Source organism: Sorex araneus, chromosome X (assembly GCF_027595985.1).
Source record: "Sorex araneus isolate mSorAra2 chromosome X, mSorAra2.pri, whole genome shotgun sequence".
NCBI lineage: Eukaryota > Metazoa > Chordata > Mammalia > Eulipotyphla > Soricidae > Sorex > Sorex araneus.
Window position 1 is genome coordinate 47326625 of NC_073313.1, and position 15638 is coordinate 47342262.

Sequence of the window (15638 nt, forward strand, 5' to 3'; positions counted from 1 at the left end):
GGGACCATATGGGATGCTGGGATTCGAACCCGGGTTGGCCGCGTGCAAGGCAAACGCCCTACCCGCTGTGCTATCGCTCCAGCCCCGAAAATGCCAAACCTTTTAGAATAAGGTAAGATTCTTTTTGTGTATCTGTGTGGGATTTTGGGCCACATATCCCATGGTGCTCAGAGCTTTCTCCTGGCTACGTTCTTCGGGAACACTCTTGGTGGTGCTGGGAGCACCTTATATGGTTCCACGGATTGGACATGCAAGGCAAGCACCTTAACATCTATACTATATCTCTGTCACCCAAGGTCACTGTCACTGTCATCCCATTGCTCATCGATTTGCTCGAGCGGGCACCAGTAATGCCTCCATTGTGAGATTTGTTGTTACTGTTTTTGGCCCAAGGTGCGATTCTTAAAAATAAAGATGGCTTTGATAACTGTATTTAGGACTTGGATATATGCAGGCAATAAAGCACCAGCTTGGGGCCAGAGAGATAGTATAGCGGGTCAGAAACTTGCTTTGCATATAGTTGACCTGGGTTCAAATTCTAGCACTGCATATGGTCTTCCAAACACCTCCAGGAGTGCTCCTTCAAGGCAGAGCCAGGAGTAAGCTCTGATTACTGCCAGGTGTAGCTCTCCCCCTCTCCCCTTTTCTGCACCCCCAAACACCAACTTTTTTCTTTTCCAGTCAGTAGGTGATTCTAGGATTTCTAGTTCTGCCAATGGTAGAATAACCAGTGTCAGACTTACCATTGTGCTGTTAATAGTTCCAAGACCTGGACAAAATATATGGTAATTGTCTGGGCACTGAAGCACAACTGACACTGGGCAATGGTATTTGCCAAAAAAGGATGCTCATGAAGTGAACCCTATATTCACACTTTCCTTTTCCAGGGTATGATGCAGGGTCATACTTGGGAGAGAAATCAGTGAACAGGGGTGGCAGTACCCAAGGTCCTATAAAGGAGAAAACCACAGACAAGGAGCCCCCAAAATGTGTAAAACTTCCCTTCAGGTCTTTGACCAACACCTATATCACGTAGACACAGGACATATCTTCAGAACTCAAAATACAGAGCCACATTTAAAGTCTTTTTTATTATTGAGCTGAGAGTTCAGTGGTAGTATGGTGCTGGTGAAATGAAGGTTGGATTTTGGATTAGGCATTTTATTTATGATATTATTTATTTATATTATTATTATTGTTGGATTTTGGACCATGCCTGATGGTACTCAGGGCTTCCTGCTGGCTCTGAGCTCAGGAATCACTGGTCAGGTTCCGGAGACCATATGTATTGTCAAATGCCCTACCTGCTGTACTAAGGTTCTGGCCCCAGATTAGACATTTTATTTCTTTTTATTTTTGCTTTTTGGGTCACAACCCAGCGATGCTCAGGGGTTACTCCTGGCTTTACACTCAGGAATTACTCCTGGCGGTGCTTGGGGGACCATATGGGATGCCGGGGATCGAACCCGGGTCGGCCGTGTGCAAGGCAAACGCCCTACCCGCTGTGCTATTGCTCTGGCCCCAGATTAGACATTTTAATGAGGACTTTGGGCTTACAGTTGAACTCCAGAAAATCCACAGTCCAATAGTCAGGATCATGCCCTACTTAGCAGCAGAGATAGTGTCTTAGGAGTAAGAACAAAAAGGAAAGCCATCTATATTCACAAATTCTAAACTCCAGTTTCAACAGGATTAAAGCAGTGATTTTTACTGGGGGGTTGTTCCTCAGGGGATACTGGGCAACATATAGAAGCAATTTTTTGCTTATAAAACTGTGTGTGTGCATTCAGAAGAACAAAAGCAACCAGTGCTGGCGTGGATGTGGGGGAAAAGGGATGCTCTTTTACTGTTGGTGGGGATGCCAACTGGTCCAGCGTTTCTGGAAAACACTATGGACATTTCTCAAAAACTAGAAATTGAGCTTCCATATGATCCCGCAATATCACTTCTGGGAATATATCCTGAGGATGCAAAAGAGCACAGTAGAAATGACATCTGCACCTATATGTTCATTGCAGCACTGTTCACAATAGCCAAAATCTGGAAACAACCCGAGTGCCTGAGAACAGATGACTGGCTAAAGAAACTTTGATACATCTATACAGTAGAGTACTATGCAGCTCTTAGGAGAGATGAAGTCATGAAATTTGCTTATAAGTGGACAGACATGGAGAGTATCATGCTAAATGAAATGAGTCAGAAGTAGAGGGACAGACATAGAAGGACTGCACTCATTTGTGGAATATAAAATAACATAATATGAGACTAACACTCAAAGACGTAGACACAAGGGCCAGGAATATTGCCCCATAGTTGGAACTCGGTCTCATGAGCTAGGGGAGAAGGCAGCTGGAATACAGAAGGAATCACTAAGTCAGTGATGGTTGGAGGAATTGTTCAGCATGGGAGATGTGTGCTGAAAGTAGATAAAGGAACAAACATGATAGCCTCTCAGTATCTGTTGCTTTTTTTTTTCATTTTTGGGTCACACCTGGCAATGCACAGGGGTTACTCCTGGCTTTGCACTCCGGAATTACTCCTGGCAGTGCTCAGGGGACCGACCATATGGATGCTGGGAATGAAACCCGGGTTGGCTGCATGCAAGGCAAATGCCCTACCTGCTGTGCTATCACTCCAGCCCCACCTCTCAGTATCTGCTTGTAACTGTATCTCACAGTGGTTCAATTTAAAAAAAAGTTGTTAAAAAAACTGTGTGTGTGATGCAAATGGCAGTAGTAGGTGTACAGCCAAGCTTTCTACAATGCACAGCCCCCAGCAAGCAGTGAATTACTCAAAATGTCAATAGTCCTGACTTTGCAAAGGCAATGATTTAGAATTCATTGAACAAGATAATTGGCTGCTAGAACAAAACTCAACAATCTTTAGAGGAAGATAATGTAATTCAGAACATCTGCACTGTATTAGTCTTCAAATAGAATATTCGATTAAAAAAATTGCTAACAATGTGAAGTAAGAAAAGACTATTGCTAATAAAGAAAAACAAGACAACAGCCAACAAAAACCAGAGACAATTCATATGTCAGGATTACCAAATAAGAAATTCAAAGTACCTATGACTAAGGTTTTAAGAAAATAGTGTTGGGGCTGGAGCAATAGCACAGCAGGTAGGGCGTTTGCCTTGCACATGGCCGACCCAAGTTCAATTCCTCCAGCCCGGTAAGCTACCGAGAGTATCCCACTCGCATGGCAGAGCCTGGCAAGCTACCGTGGCGTATTTGATATGCCAAAAACAGTAACAACAAGTCTCACAATGAAGATGTTACTGGTGCCCGCTTGCGCAAATCGATGAACAATGGGACAACAGTGCTACAGTGCATTTTGTATTCTAGATAGGAGTTCCTTGTTCAATATATTTGTTGGATGTATTATAAACATCTTCTTCCTGAATATGACATCCTTCTTTACTGCCTTAAAAATATCTTTTGATGAATTTAATTTCTTAAATTCCATGAGGGTCAATTTGTTAATTATTAATTATTCTAAGGATAGTGCTTTCAGCATCCTATCTGTTACATAAAGGTACCCCCTTGTTTATGTGTAGAAGCACTGATATATTCTCTAATATATAGCTAATCAATTTGTTCCCCTGTGCCAGTAAGTTGACCTTAAATTAGTTGAAACTATCCCTCTTTCAGTCACTTTTCTGACTTGTGCACTATTTTCTTTTCTTTTTTTTTCTTTTTGGGTCACACCCAGCAATGCTCAGGGGTTACTCCTGGCTCTGCACTCAGGAATTACTCCTGGTGGTGCTTGGGGGACCATATGGGATACCGGGGATTGAACCCTGAACAAAAGCAATAAGATAGGTGACCCAGTAAAAGAGCAAACAACCAGCACTTTACGAAGGATGGAACTAATGCATCTAATTAATATACAAGAGTATCTATATTGTTAGTTATGAGAAAAATGCTAAAGTACTCAATGAAATTTTGCTAGATACCAACCAAGTTGGGCTGGAGTGATAGCACAGTGGGTAGGGCGTTTGCCTTGCATGCGGCCGACCCAGGTTCAATACCTTTGTCCCTCTTGGAGAGCCCGGCAAGCTACGGAGAGTATCCCACCCACATGGCAGAGCCTGGCAAGCTACCCATGGCATATTCGATAAGCCAAAAACAGTAACAAGTCTCACAATGGAGACGTTGCGGGTGCCCGCTCGAGCAAATCAATGAACAACTGGACAACAGTGCTCGAACAGTGCTCCAGTGCTACCAACCAAGTTGGCTAATATAAAATATTAACAATACAAAGTGTTAATAAAGATGTGAAACAATCAAATTATCTCTTCCATTGCTTATAGGAAAAAAATCAGTACAATCACATGGAATACTGTTTGCAGTAAATCTGTCCACATGTACAGCTATGAACTCACAATTCATTTCTTTATGCTTATAGTGCCAGGGATATGACTCAATAAAGTACATGCCTTGAATTCATGAGACCTGGATTTGATCCTGGCTCCCCCCTCCAAAAAAAAAAGTTATAAAAAGGATGTCTAGTGGCCAGAGTGATTGTAAAGCTGATAGCGTGCTTGCCTTGCACATGGCTGACCCAGGTTCTATCCTTGGTACCAATATGGTCCCCCAACCACTTTCAGGAGTTATTCCTGAGAGCAGAGCCAGGTGTAACCCCCGAGCACTACTGGTTGTGACCCCAAAACAAAAGTAAAAGAAAGGATGTCTGTATTCTTATGTTTACATATATGTCTATATATGTACAAATGATATACATATAGAGAGAGATATTAGTAACAACTTTAACAGTAGACCAGACTAAATTCAACTCAAATGTTTATTAACAGCAGTATTGAGCAAATTGTGATATTATCATACAATCTTATTCTGCAGCAAAAAAGATAAACCATGATTTGTGTAGCAACCTGGATAAATTGTATGACAACTCATTAAGTACTTTTTGCAGGATTTAAAATAAGTTCAAAAATAGGTGATTTGGGTCAGGTTGGCCGTTGCCATTGTGAGTCTGTAGGGTGATAAACTATTTCTGTTTGATCGAGGGATCTCCTTGGATGTGGGTCTTTCAATGCTAAAATTGTATACATTAAAAAATGTCAGGTATGTGGTCACCCTAGGAGGGAATCATTTTTAAGGAGGGGACATGAAAGGGCCTTTGGAGGAACTTGAAATGCTCATCATCTTGGTGTGAGTTGACGAGCGAATATGTTTACAAATTTATTGAGCTATATACACTTAGAGATTTGTGCATTTGACTATAATTTATACTTTAAAAAAGTTGCGTTTTCGTGCTGAAAGTAGACTAGAGACTGAACATGATGGCCACTCAGTGCCCCTACTGCAAACCACAACACCCAAAAGGAGAGAGAGAGAACAAATTGGAATGGCCCACCACAGAGGCGGGGTGGGGTGGGGGGATGGGATGGAGGGTGGGAGGGATACTGGGTTCATTGGTGGTGGAGAATAGACACTGGTGGAGGGATGGGCTCTCGAACATTGCATGAGGGAAAAACAAGCACGAAAAGGTGTGAATCTGTAACTGTACCTTCACTGTGACTCACTAAAAAAAAAAAAAGTTGCATTTTATAAAAGACAGAGTACAAGGAAACTAAACATCTTTTGGGTAGGGTTGTAAGGAGATTTTTGTTGAATAATAAAATGAAAGCCCAAATCTCATTCTCTGTTTGTCTTAGTCAGGTGTTGAACTTTTGATCTGAAAAGCATGGACAAAAAACGGGGAACAGAAAGGAGAAACTCTAGTGTGTAAGAGAAACCTTGATAGCACTGAGTTTTCCCATCTGGACCATTTACAGAGGCCTAACAAACAGATTGCTGAACCATTTATTCTTTGACCTCATTATTTGACATTTAAACAGAGAAAGGTTTAAATATATTTAAATATATTTATTTAAATCGGAATATATCGACTTTGGTGTGACTTTCTAGAGTAAGTCTCACGATAACCTTTTATTTTTATTTAGTTTTTGCTTTTTGGGTCACACCCGGCGATGATCAGGGGTTACTCCTGGCTCTGCACTCAGGAATCACCCCTGGCGGTGCTCAGGGGTGCTCAGGGGACAATATGGGATGCTGGGAATGGAACCCGGGTCGGCCTCGTGCAAGGCAAACGCCGTAACCCGCTGTGCTATTGCTCCAGACCCTCATGATAATCTTTTAAAGGAGACAAAGAAGCAAGATTTTGGCTCCTTAGAAAAATTAAGATGAGTAGTAATTGGTTAACTGAGTTCATTTTGCAATTAATGGATTAATTGCCTTAGAGTAAGAAGGTTTTCTCTTTGGTCCTGTTCTGCTTAACATTTTTACTAATGACTAGATGTAAACTGTGTTCAAATTGAAGATGATATTTAGTCAGGGTAATAGTGACTATGATAAGTAACTGAATTAAGTTGACAGGCTAGAGTAATGATTTTAATCTAAAAAGATATTATCTATTGGAATAAATAAAAGTTTCTTCCTGAAAACTGAAATCTAACTGCAAAAGAGATTTAAGTTGACACAGAATTTTATATGCATCAGCATGATGAAAATGACCAAGGTGGGAAAGAGAAGTGGGCATGTTTACACTGGAAAGCCAGAATTTAGGAGGTAAATATGTGACATAGGGAAATGCCATCTGTAACTATAAGAATTAGATAATTCAGTAATTATATGGGCTAAAAGATTTGCGATAAACTTTCTAATGATCCGATCTGTGTAAAGAAGGAATAGGCTGTTTTTGAAGGTAAGAATTCCTTGAAATTTTATGGTAGAAGAAAGGATACAAATAATTTGAGTTTGAATTATCAAGTTTTTATATTTCCACCCTAGCAATCTATGTATATGTCAGGTTCAACAGGAATAAATTAATTTTGATCTTTTACAAGTTACTGAATTGCTCTGTGATCTCTTTTTTTTAAATATATAAACCAGAGATAAATGAACTTATTTCTTAGTCTTACTGAAAAGGTTTACAATAACTTGTAGAAATCTTGATAATGCTTAGAGAGAAGAGCTAAGAAAATTGAATTTTTTTTTTACTGTAATTAGAGGTCATGAGTTAGTCAATTTGGTAATTGACATACAAGTCCTCATTTTTATACATTTTTATACTAGTCTTTTACATGAATGAGTAAACTATCAGCAGTTGCTAAACCACATTGGGACTATTTCCAGGTTTTCTGTGGACAGTGATTTGGTAAAAATTAAATCAGATTGGGAATATACAGTTTTCTTCAAGAACTGTTATAATAGTGTTAAAGTTTATGGTATAAATGTACAAAATTACTTCTGTGAAGTGAATAGTTTTAAGAATATATGAGCAAAGAGAGGGATAGAGAGACCCATAAAGTAAAGGAAAAATAAATTACACATCCTGGATTGTGGTATGAGTGATTTCAGAGTGAAGTGCAGTTATTCTATATCATTTTCATCATTGTTATTGTCTTGATGTTACTATAATTTCAGTTTTTTGCTATGTGGTCCAAAAGGCAATGCTTTTGTTTGTCTTTTACTTTGGAGGTGGGGCCACACCAGGCTATGATCAGGAATCACTCCTGGCAGGGCTCAGGGGACTATAGGGGGTGCCAGGGATCGAACCAGGGTTTGCTGCATTGAAGGCAGTTGCCTTACCCGTTGAGCTATCTCTGTGGCCCCACAGCAGTACTTTATATTTCAAGATTTGGTAAACATCTTTTCCTATCCTGAATGATGTTAATGTCTGATTGCTTTATTTTATTTACTTACTTTTAATAGGGACCATGTTTTGTAATAGTTGGGATTATTATTGCCTTTTAAAACAAAATGTGCCTGCTAGGTGAAGAAGCAGCTCTGATAGAGGAGGGATCACCAAGCAAAGGGTGCTAGGCAGGCCCACTAGGGATGGGAGATACAGGCTGAAAATAGACTATAGACTGAACATGATGCCTACTTAATACCTCTGTAGCAAACCACAACACCCCAAAAGAGAGAGTGAGCAAATGGGAATGCCCTGCCACAGAGGCAGGGTGGGGTGAAGGGGACGGGGTGGGGGTGGTGGGAGGGATGCTGGGACCATTGGTGGTGGAGAATGGGCACTGGTGGAGAGATGGGCACTCGATCATTGTATGACTGAAATCTAAGCATGAAAACCTGTAAGTCTGTAACTTTGTCTCTTGGTGATTCACTAATGAAAAAATAAATAAATAAAAGAAAAAAAATTGTGAGCACACAAAAAAACCAAAAATAAAAAAAAAATGTGCCTACCCCAGTGGAGCTCAGGGAACTCAGCCACTCCTGGGAATATTGATCTAGTGTAGTGGGCCTGGTAGTTAGGTACTCAGGCCACGATGTAGAGTTGCTTGAATCAAGCAGTGTTTGGTGTGTGTATGTGGGCGTATGTGGTGCCAGGATTGAACTCAGCACCTTTTACATGCTAGGCAATCTCCCTTGCTTTTCTGGGATTGAAATGTTTGTTTTGTTTTGTTTTGTTTTATGGGCCACAGGTCCTGGTGCTCAGGTGCTCAGGGGTCACTCCTGGTTCTGCACTCAAGAAACACTTGCAGGGGGCTCCGAGGATCATATGGGATGACGGGATTGGAACCGGTTGGCTGAGTGCAAGTGCTGTACTATCTTTCTGGCCCTGGTACTGATTTTTGTTCGAGCGGGCACCAATAACGTTTCTCATTGAGAGACTTATTTTTAAGAAGACAAAATAGACTTTAGTATTCTATTTTTTTTTCTTTTTGGGTCACACCCAGCGTTGCACAGGGGTTACTCCTGGCTCATGCACTCAGGAATTACTCCTGGTGGTGCTCGGGGGACCATATGGAATGCTGGGAATGGAATCCGGGTCGGCCGCGTGCAAGGCAAACGCCCTACCCGCTGTGCTATCACTCCAGCCCCAGTACTTCCACTTTTTAAAAAGCATTGAAGAGACTTTGTGATCTAATGAACAGTTTACATACTTTTAAAAATTATTTCATTTTATTAGGTGGGAGGCTGTTGCTTTGCATATGACCAATCCCGGCTAGATCCACGGCACCACATATGGTCCTCCAAGCTCTGCTAGGATTGATCCCTGAGCACAGAGCCAGGAGTCAGCCCTGAACACTACTGGGTGTGGGATCACCCCACAAGTAAGATAATCCCCCAATTTTAATTTAATTTTATTACTTTTTTTGATTGGTTGGGCACCACAACCTGTAGTGTTCAGGGTTTCTTTCTACCTCAGGCTTGGAGGTTGTGGGCAGGGAATGAGCTAATTAAAGGTGACCAAAACCTATTTTTGTTTAAATGGTGAGGGACATGGAACCCAGGGCCCCACACATATAACACACAGTCTGCCATAGGCACTAATAAACGTTTGTTTAGAACATAACCAATATGTCAATTAGTGTTATCACTAATTTTTACAGGTGATTCTCTCTATAGATATATACCACGTGTGGCACAATTTAACATGTTTATTTCTTATTATGTAAGCATACACAGAATCACAGGCAATCAATCCTCAGACTTCTGAATCAAGTCACACTATGACAAAAATACTTGTTCTTAATTAAGTACACTGAAACAGATAATGAAAAGAAGAGCACAGCAAGAACAAAGGAAGGCTTGATTTCTTAAAGGGCTGACATCTAAGTTCAAGGAAAGTTGAGTCTCCGGAGGTCATGTCTGCTGTGAATGGTCTGTTCTAATGATTGTCCAGGCTTATTATTGTTTTGCTTGGGGGCGGGGGTGGGGGGCTTTGTCTGTTGTGCAATTGAGGCTCCACCAGTGACCTATCTTATGTTCACTTCCCTGAATCTTCTCTTGCTTCCCTCTTCTTTCCCAACCTGGTTTGTGCCAGTCCCAGTGAAGCCTTGAACTACCTCTTTTCCCTCCTGAAAGCCATTAAAAAATAATGTAGAGGGGTGTGTGGAGTGACTCAGTGGGTAAAAACACATGCCTTCCAAGTGTGAGTCCACGAGTTCAATGCTGGAACTGCCTGTTTCTGGTGGCTTTGCTGTCTGAGACTATTATGCCCCAATAGAGTGTGATCTCTGAGCACTGCAGCCAGTTGTGTGTGAGCACTGCACCTGACATGTGCGAGCTCTGATGAACAAGCACCACATCTAATGCTATGCGAACACCACAGCCAGGAACGTGGCTTTTGGTGCTCACATGTCTGAGCATCAGACAAGTGTGTGATCACTGTTGAGCAGCACAGCCAAATGTATGAGCACTGCAACTTTCATCATTGCAGCAATAGTAGAGGAAAGGAAGGAAGGGGAAGTAGTGTTGGAGTGATAGTGCAGTGGGTAGGAGGACCCTTGCCTTGTACGCAGCAGACAGATTCAGTCTCTGGCATCCTATATGCACTACTGGGTGTGGCCCTGCCCCCCAAAAACCTTAAAGAAAGAAAGAAAGGGCGGGGCTGGAGTGATAGCATAGCAGGTAGGGCATTTGCCTTGCACGCGGCCGACCCAGGTTCAAATCCCAGCATCCCATATGGTCCCCTGAGCACTGCCAGGAGTGATTCCTGAGTGCAAAGCCAGGAGTAACCCCTGTGCATCGCCAGGTGTGACCCAAAAACAAAAAAAAAAGAAAGAAAGAAAGAAAGAAAGAAAGAAAGAAAGAAAGAAAGAAAGAAAGAAAGAAAGAAAGAAAGAAAGAAAGAAAGTGAAACTTATTTAAGTGTGATTATAATGGGCGGCCTAGATCATATGTTTATATTTTTCATAGGAGCCCATGATACAATTTGATTTTTTTGGGGGGGCACATCTGGCAGTGCTCAGGGGCTCCCCCTGGTTTTGCACTCAAGAATCACTCCTGGCAGTGCTTGGGGGACCATGCAGGATGCTGGTTATCGAACCCAGGTTCATGGTGTGCAAGGAAAGTGCCCCACCAGCTGTACTATTGCTTTAGCTCACCATGATACAATTGGAGACTTAGAAATGAATCGGTTTGTTCCTTTGCCATAAAGGATGAGGTGTAGAAGCCTCAGTGGTTTTAACTGTAAACCCCAGTGATTCCGTCTTTAACTCTCAGCAGTTCCATAATTGGAAGGAGAAAGTAGCTTGTTGGGGCATCCCTCCATACTTTCTCTAGTTGGCTCCCCAAATGCCCAGGGGCAACATAAGAGGCACTGCCATCACTTCCTAGGGCCACTTCCTAGAGCCACGGGGAAGACAGTCATGTTGCTTGGTCACAACAAGCCTCTGAAGGGCTCTAATTTTTTTTTTTTTTGTGTGTGTGTGTGTGTGTGTGTGTGTGTTTTCTTTTTGGGTCACACCTGTCGATACACAGGGGTTACTCCTGGCTCATGCACTCAGGAATTACTCCTGGCGGTGCTTGGGGGACCATATGGGATGCTGCGAATCGAACCTGGGTCGGTGGCGTGCAAGGCAAATGCTCTACCTGCTGTGCTATTGCTCCAGCCTCCTGAAGCGCTCTGATTTTATTTTTTAAATTAAATTAAGTTTATTTTTTTTAACTTTTATTTTATTGAATCACTGTGAGATAGTTACAAGCTTTTATGTTCGGGTTACAATTTCACAATGATCAAACACCCATCTCTCCACCAGTGCACATTCCCCACCACCGATATCCCGGGTATACCCCCCCTTTCCCACCCTCCTCCTGCCTCCGTGGCAGACAATATTCCCCATTCTTTCTCTCTACTTTTGTGCATTATGGCTTGCAACACAGACACTGAGAGGTCATCATGTTTGGTCCATTATCTACTTTCAGCATGCATCTCCCATCCCAACTGGTTCCTCCAGCCATCATTTTCTTAGTGATCCCTTCTCTATTCCATCTGCCTTCTCCCTTCCACTCATGAAGCAGGCTTCCAGCTATGCACCTCAATTGATACTGCATCATAAGGAGAATAGGGCTCTGATTTTAAAGCAACCTTTCAGCCAGAAGCTGTGTGCATATATCCTGGGACTATTACCCTATGTGGGACTGGTAAGGCACTTTAGTTGCTTCAGTTTCCTTAATAGTTAGTCCATCTTTGGGGCCAGAGAGATAGTACAGCAGGCAAGGCCTTTGCCCGCATCTGACCCCAGTTTGATCCCTGGCACTATACCTGGTCCTCTAAGCACCACCAGGAGTGACCCCTGTGCACAGGGCCGGGAGTAAGTCCTGAGCACTGCTGAGTTCCCCTAACCCCACCCCCTAACCCCCAACTCCAACATTTATTTTATCTTTGACTTCAATATTAGATGAGTGTGAAAAAGATATAGTCATCAATCGGCAGCTTTCACCCCCCCCCCAGCATTAATATAGCATGCTATTTTTTATATTTTATTTATTTAGGGGGCTGGAGCGATAGCACAGCGGGTAGGGCATTTGCCTTGCACGCGGCCGACCCGGGTTCGAATCCCAGCATCCGATTTGGTCTCCTGAGCACTGCCAGTAGTAATTCCTGAGTGAAGAGCCAGGAGTAAGCCCTGTGCATTGCCGGGTGTGACCCAAAAAGAAAAAAAAAAGTAAACTATATTTTATTTATTTATTTATTTGTCACACCTTGCCATGCACAGGGGTCACTCCTGGCTCTGAACTCAGGAATTACCCCTGGTGGTACTCAGGAACCATATGGGATGCTGAAATCGAACCCGGGTAGGCCATGTGCAAGGCAAACGCCCTACCCGCTGTGCTATCTCTCCAGCCCCACCATGCTATTTTTAAATGCTAAGTGCAATGCAACTGTTTGGAAGGGTCCTTGATCTGGTAGTCTGAGAAATCAATGTTTCTAGTCTTTTTTTTTTTTTTTTAATAAATTCCTTTTACTATTATTTATTTATTTATTTATTTATTTATTTATTTATTTATTTATTTATTTATTTGCACACCCGGCGATGCACAGGGATCACTCCTGGCTCATGCACTCAGGAATCACCCCTGGCGGTGCTCAGAGGACCATATGGGATGCTGGGAATCAAAGGAACCCTGGTCGGCCGCGTGCAAGGCAAATGCCCTACCCACTGTGCTATTTACTCCAGCCCCAGCATGCTATTTTTTAAATGCTAAGTGCAACTTTTTGGAAGGGTCCTTGATCTGGTAGCCTGAGAAATCAATGTTTCTAGCCACTAGCTGTGGCTCTGATATAAAAATAATTTCTTTTTGCCAAATTTTTCATAACTTAAGGTGTATCAGAATGAGTCAAATATAGTTTGTCTTCCGTACTAGGGTGGTCAACTCCCAGACTTATGGGAGCTTGTCTCAGCACCCTATAAGCTCCTAGGGCTCAGCGTATACACTCTAAATGGACTTGAAATATTTTTGAATAAAACTTAAACAAAAGTGAACTTTTTAAGGCAGAGCGATAGTACAGCTTGGTAAGGCTTTTGCCACTACGTGGCCGATCCAGGTCCTCCAAGCCTGCCAGGAGGAAGCTCTGTAACACTGCCGGTCGTGGCACGAAACAAAAATCAAAACCGAAAACAAGTGAATTTTGCGTAGCAGTTATCTCTGGGCCCTATTCTGATGAAATGATCAACATGCATTTTGCTTTATCTCCGGACTGAAAAAGATACTGGCGATTCTTGTTTCAACAAAGCTGCTTCCGATGACTCTACGTCGCCATCTAGTGGGAGAAGAGCCGCCACGCCAGCGAGGCTCCGGCTCAGAAACAGGGTCTCTGTTGAGAACCGTGTCAGAACCTGGCAGCCGAGGGGATGGAAAGGGATGTGAGGGAGGATGTGTTTTCTTTGGATTAACCACGTGCTGATGAAGGTACTTGTCTCTCTGCCCTTGGTATAGTAGCCGAGGAAGCCTTCTTTGTGGTTCTCTGAGCAAGATAAATTCTGGGAGGTGTTCTTGGCTGTGGTTCTATTTGTGGGCTAGTAATTTAAGCTGCGGGATATTTCCATCAGAACAATGCAGCTTGGAGAGAAGAAAAGGCGCAGTTTTATTAGCACAAGTGCTGCACATACAGAGACAGAGATGGGTCCCACCCCACCCCACACACGTCTTACATTGTGCTTCAGACTCGACTCTCCCTCCCTCTTTGCAGCCTCTTGCTGCTGTGATCTGCCTGTGAGTCTAGAAACTGCCTTTAACATAAAACCCACACCAGGCCCTGAGGAGGGGAGCCATGTCTGATGGTGATGACTAGGGTTTTTCATTCAAGTTGACAGGCACTTAAGCATCTGAGGTCCCTGCACCAGTCAGATCTCTCCTGCCTTCATTAAAAAAATGTTTTTCTTTGAAAGTTTGTCCTCTCTTCTCTGCCTTGGCAGTTCCCTTAACAAAACTCCGATCTCCATGTGTCTCTTTCCTCACTCATCCCTAATCACATGCCAGCTAACACATGCATGTTGGATGCGTGTGCTTGACCATATTCAGACAGTGATGAGGCAATCAGGGAAAAACCACTTAAGCCATGTGTTGAAAGAATCCCTGCGGTTGCTCTGACCAGTGGGTGGTGTTGGCATTGAGCCATGAAGGATGAGGCAAGTCTCCGGACTGTGTGTTTAGTTGACTCTTGAAGCTAACAACCAAATAAGAAAATATATTATTTTAAAAACTAGAAATTGGGTCTCATATGTGATAGTTGGTCAGAAAAATGAAGAAATAATTGTTGGGTTAAATGGGAAATAGATTTCACCTTTTTCACGAATTTGCATGTCATCCTTGCACAGGGACCATGCTAATCTTCTCTGTATCTTTCCAAGTTTAGTATATGTGCTGCCAAAGCGAGCACTAGATTTCGCCTTTTTCAGCTGAGTTCCCAGCAGGAAGATTCTGGGTTCATATCTGGTTTTAGTGGGTGGTTGGGGATTATATTAGGAAGGCCTGATATAGTCATGGGATGGGTTACTGTAGAACATTACAACATTGGCTGTACATGCAAATTGTTCCTTAGAGGGTTAACAGTGAAACATTAATAGCTGTTAACATCCTATTGTGAATTAAATTATTAGTTTTGCCATCACCTCTCAGCACTCTAAGGAAATGGAGAAAAAACTTTCCCAAGCTCATAGGTTTGGGGAAGCTTTTTTTTTATGCTTTTTTTCTTTTTCATTTCTGGACCACACCCAGCAATTCTCAGGGGTTACTCCTGGCCCTGCACTCGGGAATAACTCTTGGCAGTGCTCGGGGGACCATATGGGATGTCAGGGATCAAACCCATGTTGCAAGTGCCTGACTTGCTGTTCTATCTCTCCAGTCCCTGATTCTTTTTTCGTAAAGAAGTAGAGTTTGCCAGTTTAAGGCATACAATTTTTTTTTTCCTTTTCGGGTCACACCTTGGTCTGGAGCGATAGCACAGTGGTAGGGCGTTTGCCTTGCATGCGGCTGACCCGGGTTTGATTCCTCCACCCCTCTCAGAGAGCCCGGCAAGCTACCGAGAGTATCTTGCCCCCATGGCAGAGCCTGGCAAGCTACACATGGCGTATTTGATATGCCAAAAACAGTAACAACAAGTCTCAAGATGGAGACGTTACTGGTGCTCACTCGAGCTAATCGATGAGCAACGGGATGACAGTGACAGTGACAGGGTCACACCTGGCGATGGACAGGGGTCACTCCTGGCTCCGCATTCAGGAATTACCTCTGGTAATGCTCAGGCCCAGCCCCTAAGGCATACAATTTTTAACCAGTGTGTATATAGACATAGACATAAGTATACATGCTTATATACTCTGTGTATAGCTGTTTAACCAGTAAGCAATTCTATGGTTT

The 15638-nt window shown here is 42.7% G+C and overlaps 1 protein-coding gene and 1 non-coding gene across 2 annotated transcripts in view; both read right to left on the reverse strand.

Annotated features, from left to right (window-relative positions):
- The window catches only part of DIPK2B (divergent protein kinase domain 2B), a 60745-nt gene that overhangs the window by 29849 nt on the left and 15258 nt on the right, over positions 1-15638 (reverse strand). The window lies entirely within an intron of this gene.
- Positions 14552-14658, reverse strand: LOC129400445 (U6 spliceosomal RNA). Its single transcript, XR_008627686.1, has one exon. It is a non-coding gene; the product is annotated as a U6 spliceosomal RNA (small nuclear RNA).